Source organism: Capricornis sumatraensis, chromosome 7, assembly GCF_032405125.1.
Source record: "Capricornis sumatraensis isolate serow.1 chromosome 7, serow.2, whole genome shotgun sequence".
Lineage (NCBI taxonomy): Eukaryota > Metazoa > Chordata > Mammalia > Artiodactyla > Bovidae > Capricornis > Capricornis sumatraensis.
In genome coordinates, this window is record NC_091075.1 from 33,348,453 (window position 1) to 33,358,308 (window position 9,856).

The following is a 9,856-nucleotide window of genomic DNA, read 5'->3' on the forward strand; positions in this document are numbered from 1 at the left end:
TAAGGGTAAAATTCTTTAGAAGTAAGAGAAAGCCACTTAGTTACCTTTAACTAACATCCATGTGATAAGGAAATATGCTAATTTCAGACAAGAAGGAAAGGCAGAATTCCTGTAGAACCAAAGAGATCTCTTCTGGAAAAGGGTTGTATGTAGCTGGTGGTGGTGACGGTGGGGGTGGTGATTTCCACCACTGTGCAGAGAGGATCAGCAAAATCTATCAGAAGGATCTGGACTGAACTGGCAAGTAAAACTTCTCTGCAGATGTCGATGAGCAGATTTTCAGTGACCCAGAACAGTCACCCTGTTCATTATGCTGACAGTGTAGCAGGTTGCATCCATGACGTGAATTCAGTACTGAAAAAGGACGAGTCCCATAGTGGAATATGCCATTTACAGATCTCTTCTCCTCTCCTTTCATGGTATCACCTCCACTGCTAGATGCCTGCTGTCCTCAGGAGATACCCTGTAAAAGAGGACTTAGCTCTAAAAGAACTTACTCAAGCCTGCCCTTAGTGAATGTCCAAGCTTTGGACCTCACTCTCCATCTATTAAAGTCTACCATGAGCTCAGCATAGTGAACACTGTGCTTGTCTCCCCTGTAGTTGAGTTCTTCTCACTGTAGCACAGATAGACTCTAAGTCTTTAAAGGTAATATCATTTCTCTTGAGAAAATGATTGGTCCAAGAGTAAGTGTATGTCCTAATTCAGTCCAATCAATGTGGAGCTCAAGACTTCTATTTTATTATTGGGGAAAACACACTTTCTCCTGCTGGATGTGAATAAGGAAGCAGGAAGTGCCGTGAATTGCTGAGAACTATATAGTTTGCAGGGATTGGGGGCAGGAGAAGAAGAGGACGATAGAGGATGAGATGGCTGGATGGCATCACTGACTCGATGGACGTGAGTCTGAGTGAACTCCGGGAGTTGGTGATGGACAGGGAGGCCTGGTGTGCTGCGATTCATGGGGTCACAAAGAGTTGGACACGACTGAGCGACTGAACTGAACTGAACTGAACTGAACTGATATAGTTTGCATTAGGGACACCAAGCTGAGAACAAAGTCAATCCATGTTTGTGGACAGAGCTGAGAAAATCGCAGAGGATGAGATGAAGATTCCTAACAAAATTATGAAAACTGTTATCAAATGCTCATGCCCAAACCCTCACTGACTGCAGAGATTCTCTGTTAGGTGAGCCCACATTTACTTTTGGGTGGGTTAATCATTTTGAAGGACACTTCCTGTTCCTTGCATGCAAAAGCATCTTAATTAATTTGTCTATCATATATGGAATTTCTTTTAATTGGTTAATTTTAAAAAGTGAAATTAAGGATCAATATAATATTTTGGCATAATAAACAATATCTTCAGGATGTCTAACTTTAAATAGGGAATTGCCTGCAATCAAAGAAGTTCACTTAAAAATAATAACAGAGTGAATGGTCCTACGAGTATTAGGGTTGAGATTTTGAATAGAGGGGCTTTCTCAAATGAAAACACTCCTAAGATCCATCTGGCCTCTATTTTGTGTCCAGTAGAATCTGCCTTCCTTTTGACAATTATTTCTATTAATGATGCGCCTCTTCCAACTATCACCATTACTCTGTGCTGTGCTGTGCTTGGTGGGTCAGTCATGTCTGACTCTTTGGGGCCCCATGGACTGTAGCCCTCCAGTCTCCTCTGTCCATGGGGATACTCCAGGATTCATGTCAATGTATGGCAAAACCAATACAGTATTGTAAAGTAAAATAAAGTAAAAATAAAAAATTAAAAAAAAAAAAAAGAATACTGAAGTGGGTTGCCATGGCCTCCTCCAGGGGATCTTCCCAACCCAGGGATCAAACCCAGGTATCAAACCCAGGTCTCCTGCACTGAAGACAGATTCTTTACTATCTGAGCCACCAGGAAGCCCAAGAATACTGGAGTGAGTAGCTATTCCTTCTCTAGGGCATCTTCCTGACCCAGAAATCAAACCAGGGTCTCCTGCATTGCAGGCGGATTCTTTACCAGCTGAGCTACCAGGGAAGCCCCACATTATCCTAACCATCAGCAACTAAGACTCTCTCTCTCCCCTTATTCTGCTTCTCCTTTTAATCCTGAGCCTCACTGTTGATCTGAGAATCATGTTAGCTTAAGCCTCTCCTTTTAGCATCTGTATGTCATGCCTTCAGGATATTAAATAGCTAATAAATTAATCCAAGTCAATACTCTAATGGATAGACAGGCTCTCCCAGATTACACATTAATTCCTAACCATCCTAGAATCTTCCTTGTTTAATCTAAAGATTGTTCATAATGGTGGTAATTTGGTGGGAGGAAAGGCTGAGAGAAGAATGGGGGCAACTTTTGAGGACAGCTTCAGATCATACTGAAGAAGCTGATGTGACCAGGAGACTGGACTGAGAAATTGTGGAAGATGGAAGTGGATCACAGTTTGGAGGAATTTGGCACCCAAGTGTGTGAAATGAAACAATGAAAGGAGAGAGAATATACTTCTAACATGAGTAGGGAAGCAGAAATAATTTTGCTCATTGGTGAGAGGGTAGGAAAATGGATTAGTGTCATGATCTCAGAATATCAGCAATTAAACTCTGCAGAAAATCAACCAAAATTTAATTATAACTTTTAACATCTAAACATAACTTGAAAACATAGAACAATCGCCATGTAAAAATTAGGCTGCTAGCGACTACTTAGGGTGGCAAATTAGGGTGGCCACCATTAGGTGTGATTGATCAAACCTCAAGAAGAAGGGCAGCAAATAAATTTAGAACAGGTAAGTTACTACTAATTTTTACTGTTCAATTTCTCCATCCTTGACTCTTTCTTTGCATAAGTAGATCTTTTCCCCTGCCAGACACTGGAATGAGAGTTTTATCTTTATGCTTTTTATAATGATTTTTCAAAAAAACTGTTTAGTACCACTCTCTGGAAGGGCCACATCCTTGAGAACACCTGCACTTGCTGTTAACCGATTATTATTAAGCAAGAGCAAATGACATGAAGTCAGTTACAATAAAGTGTAAATAAAAAAGTTTATGGCAGGGTGTGTAGAGCAAAAAAAATTGAAATTAATCATCCAGGCAAAGCAAGGACAGATCCAAAGGTCATTTTTTCCTTCACTTACATACTTCAGTAAATGCCTTGATTAAAAATTGTGCTCATGTTTCAAAAATTTTAACTTGGGATTATAATTGATTAACTTTTTGTGACTTCTAGTGTAACAATCACATTCACCTTCAAAATAAAATGTCTTTGTTAATATAATAAGCTTTTTTTCTCTGAAGAGTCTGACCAGTAAATATCAGCCTAGAACATTTTAAGATGCTGTGCTTTTCGTGCAGTTGAAATTTCTTCTAAGGGTGTGGAAAATTCAGTTTTCTGCACTCACCTCAAACAGTATCTTTATTTAATCGAGAACCAGAGTTACTTAAACACTTGGCACAAGGGATAGAATTATTCTGTGATTGACCCTTTCCTTAACATCTTTTTGCACCCTATCTCAAAGGACCTGATTTTCTTGGACAATTTAGGTAACAGCTGAGAATTGGAGGAAGGATTCTACTCAATTTCAAATGAACAATTTTAATTAAGCATTTATTGAATACCAGTCAGTATGATCGGTGTTGCAAGGGGTACAAACATGAACAGAATATTTCTCATAATTGACAGTGTCAGTAGGTGGTTAGACTGTGGTTAGATCTACCAAATATCTCCCATCCCAAATAAGCGTACAAGCTTAAGGAAAGCACTATATCTAGCATTTAAAAGTACCTTCTACACACACATCCTATTAGGAGCTTTCCACCTCCACCTCATACTCCTAACAAGATTGCCACCTCTAAGGCTCATCTATCTTGGCTCCTGCACTCAAGAAATTTAGAGTTTGGTAAGAGAGAAAAAGCAAGTGGATACACACACACAGACACGCACCTTTTGATATAAAAGAATACAATACAGAATGTGTTTTTCTACTTTTCTTGTTTCCTAACTGCCATTTGGATGTGTTTCTTCTGAACCTCTTCTTTGTTCTCTATGTCCTTTTTTAATAATGGGATTTTGGTAAAATCGATTTTCTTAGAACTTACGTGTTAAATTACAATGATGTACGTTTTGGCCAATCTATTATTAAAACCTGGATTCTTCCAAGCAGTGTCACCCTCAAGATGAATAAGCATTATGTTCTAGACTTTGGCTCCAATCTTTGTTCTCTCTCACTGGGTCTGAGTTATGACAATAAAGGCATGATATATGACATAATTTCTCTTTAGTACTCATAGTGCATACACTTTGAATCATCAAGCTGAGTTGACCATCTCTCTCCATTTACTTTCTCTCGTAGCAATTTTACTCTTCTAGAATCACAGTTACTATCTTAAGCACTCCCTTTCTTATTTTATTTTTTAAATGAACAGTGGTTGACTTTCTGATGTGCATTTCTGTGAGTTTTTAACACATGTATGAATTCATATAGCCATTCCCACAATCAGCATGCAGAATGATTTCATCACACTCATTATTTTAAATTGTTTCTTTTCTTATTGTTGGGTTTTGAGAGTTTCTTATATATTCTGCACAAATATACTTTATTTGATGTATGATTTGCAAGTATTTTCTTCCAGCTTTTACTTTGTCTTTTCATTATCTTAATAGTATCTTTTGCAAGGCAAAACTTTTAATTTTGATGAACTCCAATTTATTAGTTTTTTTCCTTTTATAGATCATGTTTTTAGTGTTAACTCTAAAAATTCTTTGTTCAACTTTAGGTCACAATGATTTTCTCCTAAAAATTTTATAGTTTTACATGTTACACATATCTTCAATTCGAGTTAATTTGGACATACTATTACTGTACATGTCAAATATATTTATCTATGATCATCATTCCTCACTTTGTATATTTGTTCTTATTTGTTAATCTTTTTTTTTTTTTTTTAATTTTGGCCATACTGCTCAGCATGAGGGATCTTAGTTCCCTGACCAAGGACTGAACCTCTGCTTCTGTAGTGGAAGCATGAAGTCTTAAGTCCCGCTCAAGTACTGCTAATCCACAATTTATTGCTCAAATTTGGGATTTCCATTGTGCATTAATAGGTCTTTGCAGTTTACAAATAGGTTTATAAATGTATTAGTAAATTTCACATGAACAATTTCATCTGATCCTCACAACAAGCCGGTAAGTTTGAGTAGATGTAAGAATTAAGGCTCAAGGAAAGGAAAGGAAAGTGAAGTCTCTCAGTCGTGTCCGACTCTTTGTGACCCCATGGACTGTAGCCTATCAGGCTCCTCCATCCATGGGATTTTCCAGGCAAGGGTACCGGAGTGTGTTGTCATTTCCTCCTCCAGGGGATCTTCCCGACCCAGGGATCAAACCCAGGTCTCCCACATTGCAGGCAGACACTTCACTGTCTGAGCCACTGGGAAGCAAGGTTCAAGGAGTCCATGCTTATCACAGAAATGAGGAGAGCTCTGATCTCCCAGTTCCAAGGTGAGTTCTTTATACCATGAGGTGGCATCCTTTTAGCTTACTCTGATTCATTTTCTTTTATATTTCCATCTTGGTGGTACCAGTCTTGTGTGAAAATATGCAGGAGTAATATATGTAGGCCGTAACAGATTTAATTAACTCCTGAGGAATCTGAGCTAAGAGAATATCCTACATCTTTCTATCTCTCTGCTTTTGGACATCTCTTCCTTTTAACTGACATAACTTTCCTTACCACTCTGTAGTCAAAGATCTATTCAATCCCTATCACCTGTATAAAACTGTTCCCATCATTACTACCAGGATTTAGTGAGAACAATGACTAATGGCCAGTGTTAGGGAATGGATTCATGTTCCAGCCTTTCTTAGCTCCACTCAACTGCAGGTTCTCATTAATTTAACAGTTACTCGATTTCAAATGTTTTGCTAGAGCTAGCAAATAAAGTGAGAACGAGATATCTCTGTATCTCTCAAGTCTAGCAAAAGAGACAAGCCATGTTATTGCTTTGGAGAATATTTGCAAATATTTACTGTCTGCTCATCATGTGCAATGCATTGTGTTAAACCCACAGTATGGATAAATCTATAAAGTAGTAAAATGATTATACTTGCTTGACGAATGAAGAAACAAAACTCTCTAGAGAGGTTAAATAACTTATTCAAGGTCACACCATATGGTAAGTAGAGATGCCAGGATTTGAACCCAGATGCCTAAATATTAAGTGATTAGAATTCAGATTTCCTAATGATACATTGGGCTTCCCTGGTGGCTCAGAAGTAAATAATCCACCTGCTAATGCAGGAGACACAGATTTGATCCCTGGATCAGGAAGATCCCCTAGAGAAGGAAATGGCAACCCACTCCAGGATCCTTGCCTGAGAAATCAAATGGACAGAGGAGCCTGGTAGGCTACAGTCCACAGGGTTGCAATGAGTTGGACATGACTTAGTGACAAAACAACAAATGATACACTGGCTTCTCTCCACTACTGCTTCTTTAGAGCTAATTAACCGTCATTCTATTTTTGTTTTAACAGATTCATCCTTCTTGATACTCTACAGTTAAGTCACTAAGAGCTCCTTGAAGAAGATTTAACGTGTCCAAACTGATCCTCCTGCCCATCACGATCAAGCTGTTTCTTTTGCTCTTTCTCATCTCAGATAATGGCAACACCATTCCTCCAATTGCTCATACCTTTTTTCCCCTCATATCTCACTTTCATATGTCAGCCAATTCTGTTGTCTATACATTAATACTAGGTCCAAAATTTGACAGGTCCTCATCATTCACACTCAGAGAAGGCAATGGCACCCCACTCCAGTACTCTTGCCTGGAAAATCCCATGGATGGAGGAGCCTGGTGGGCTGTAGTCCATGGGGTTGCTAAGAGTCAGACACGACTGAGCAACTTCACTTTCACTTTCCACTTTCATGCACTGGAGAAGGAAATGGCAACCCACTCCAGTGTTCTTGCCTGGAGAATCCCAGGGACAGGGGAGCCTGGTGGGCTGCTGTCTATGGAGTCGCACAGAGTTGGATATGACTGAAGCGACTTAGCAGCAGTAGCAGCGCCATTCACACTACTTACCTGATCCAGGTCATCGTCATGCATGTTAAGTTGCTCCAGGTGTGTCCAACTCTTTGCGAACCCATGGACTTTAGTCCGCTAGGCTGCTCTGTCCCTGGGATTCTCCAGGCAAGAATACTGGAGTGGGTTGCCATGCCCTTCTCCAGGGATCTTCCCCACCCAGAATGGAACTCAGGTCTCCTGCAGTTCCTGCAATGCAGGCAGATTCTCTACCACTGAACTAACAGGGAAGCCCCATGTCATCGTCATCTCTCACCAATTTGCAATCCCAGCTCTAAAATCTTAAGCAAAATGAGTCCACCTGAATTGAGACATAATTTCACAGCAAAAAATATTCTCAAAAGAGAGGTTATTGGCGCTTTAATATATTCATTCCACTTTGCAATATTAGGTAAAATTGGCTCTTTCTTACTCTCTTATATCTGACTGCTACTTAATCTTGGAAATGACTGGTTTATCCACAAATGATACATACAGCAATTATTTATGACTATTTTTGTTCCTTCAAGAGCACAGAAACAGATTCTATTGTTGCATCACACCTGTATATATTTTTTAATTAGACATTTCAGTGAATGTCTAAAGACCTATATGTTAGGAAACTGTGATCTAACTTGGGGTGAAGTAAAATGTCAAGCTTCATCTTTGGAAGCTCTGAGCCAATGTTTTCTGTAACCCCAAAGAAATATATCCATACCATTTAATTTAGTGACCTCCAAGTAAGTTCACGTTAGAGGGTTAAATCACAAACCAGTGCTGATTTTAAGTAAATTCATGTTGACTCTGATTATTAGAAATCCTCAGTCTACTTCTACACTTCTCAGCTGTAAAGCACCTTGCCATTTATGATTTTCCCCCCACAAAGTGTGGTGGTAGTTAATGCTGTCCTCTGTAGAGTCCCAGGTCTCCTCCGCGGTAGGCTTTCACTGTGGTTGGATGGGGCCTTGTGAATAGCTCAGGTCAGTGAATTAGGAACTGAAGTGATACGTGTCAGTTCCAAGCAGATGATATAATTGCTTCTAGATCCTTCTTTCCATCTGTATCTGGTAATAACAGTGTTTGAGATGATGGCTATTGTGTCATTCTGGGTTCCTAAGAGATACCAAGCTAAGCCCTAACTGACTTGTTATAGTTTTTTATTTTGAACAAGAAATAAAATTGTGTTGCTTAGATCACTGAGATTTTTGTCTTGTTTCCACAGCATAACATGGCCCAACCTGACTGACACATATGATATCTTATATGATTCCTATGTGTTATCATATACATATATAAAATATACATATATACATATATTAAATATACTTGTATACATACATATATAAACATATATGATCCCATATGATTTTCATAACAACCTATAAGGTAGGAAGCTTGGGTGAAACTGTTTTTCCTCCTCTATAGATAAGGACACTGAGGCTCACAGAGGTAAATACTTTGCCCTAGGTGCACAGAACGAATGAGAAAACTAGGAGTGAAAATGGGATTGACTGACTTCACATCTCTGCTCTTTTAAAAAGATATAATTCTAAACACAGTCTTCTAATTCTTGACAGAAACATTTTCAACTTGAAAATTTTCAGAATGGAACATTATGTGTCAATTTATATTAAAAATATCATGATTCACCACAACATTTCTTGTTTTCCCTTAGCTGTGATCATTTACCTCAGTCTTTTAGTTGATCAGAGTAGTCATGAGATGAATACAGGAAGGTTATAAATGTCACTTCTTAAAGTATACTTTGAGCTAAAGACATGTTTGCATAAACTCTTTAAAAAGTGTTTATTTATACAAAGTAGAGCCTTGACAATGCTAAGCTTGTATTCATAGTATATCCCTGTGACAGTCTTACATTTTGAAGCTGCATTCTCTTGAATGGGGAAACCATACACCAGCTCATTCCTTTCAGGAAAATGTACCTTAAGAGATTTCTCAAAGCAAGGAAAGCAAACGGTTTATACTGAGGTAAGTTAGTTAAAACAACATCAACAATTACAAAAACCTTACCTACTGTCTAGGATTTGGTGTATGAACAGAACTGAAAAAATTTTTTCAGGCCTGGATCTTTCAGTAACCCTTGTTTCTGAAAGCCTACACCCTGTAAAACTATTCTGGAGCAATTATTAACCACACAATGAGCCCGCGAGACAGCAGATGCTAGGCTCTCCTTTCCCTCCCTTTTTACCTCCTCAGTCAAACATATTTGTAGAGTACATATTTATCTACTTAAAAAAAGAAGAAAAAACCCTGTTCCCTCCCTTCTAACAGGAAGTAAGCAGGACTTCTCCTCATAGGCTATAAAAATATTGACAGTAGATAATGGGCCTGTATAAGATACTGGTGGGAAGTGAGTTAATAATCACAGGATCGAACTGCAGGGAGCTTCAGATGCTGCCTAAAACCAGGATGGCAATGAATACTGTTTTTGTTAATAACTAGCTGGTGACAGAACACGCTTTCAACCTGGTTTTACTGGAATTGGAAAACACAATGCCAGAGAGATATATAGTAATAAGATATACCTATCTTATTTATATCCATGAATTATTTTTCACAAATATGAGAAAGAAGCATCATCTCTATGGGAAAAAAAGCATTTGATAAATTTATCTAAATTAGAATGTGATTAACAGTAATTAGGACTATTGGAGGATAAAACACTCTTTTTAAGCACTGCAAGAAAGGAAACTAATATAGCCAAGCAATGTTACCTAATTTATTGAACTATCTGGAGAATTTTCTCTTTTAAAAATATTGTTGTTTAGTCGCTAAGTTGCGTCC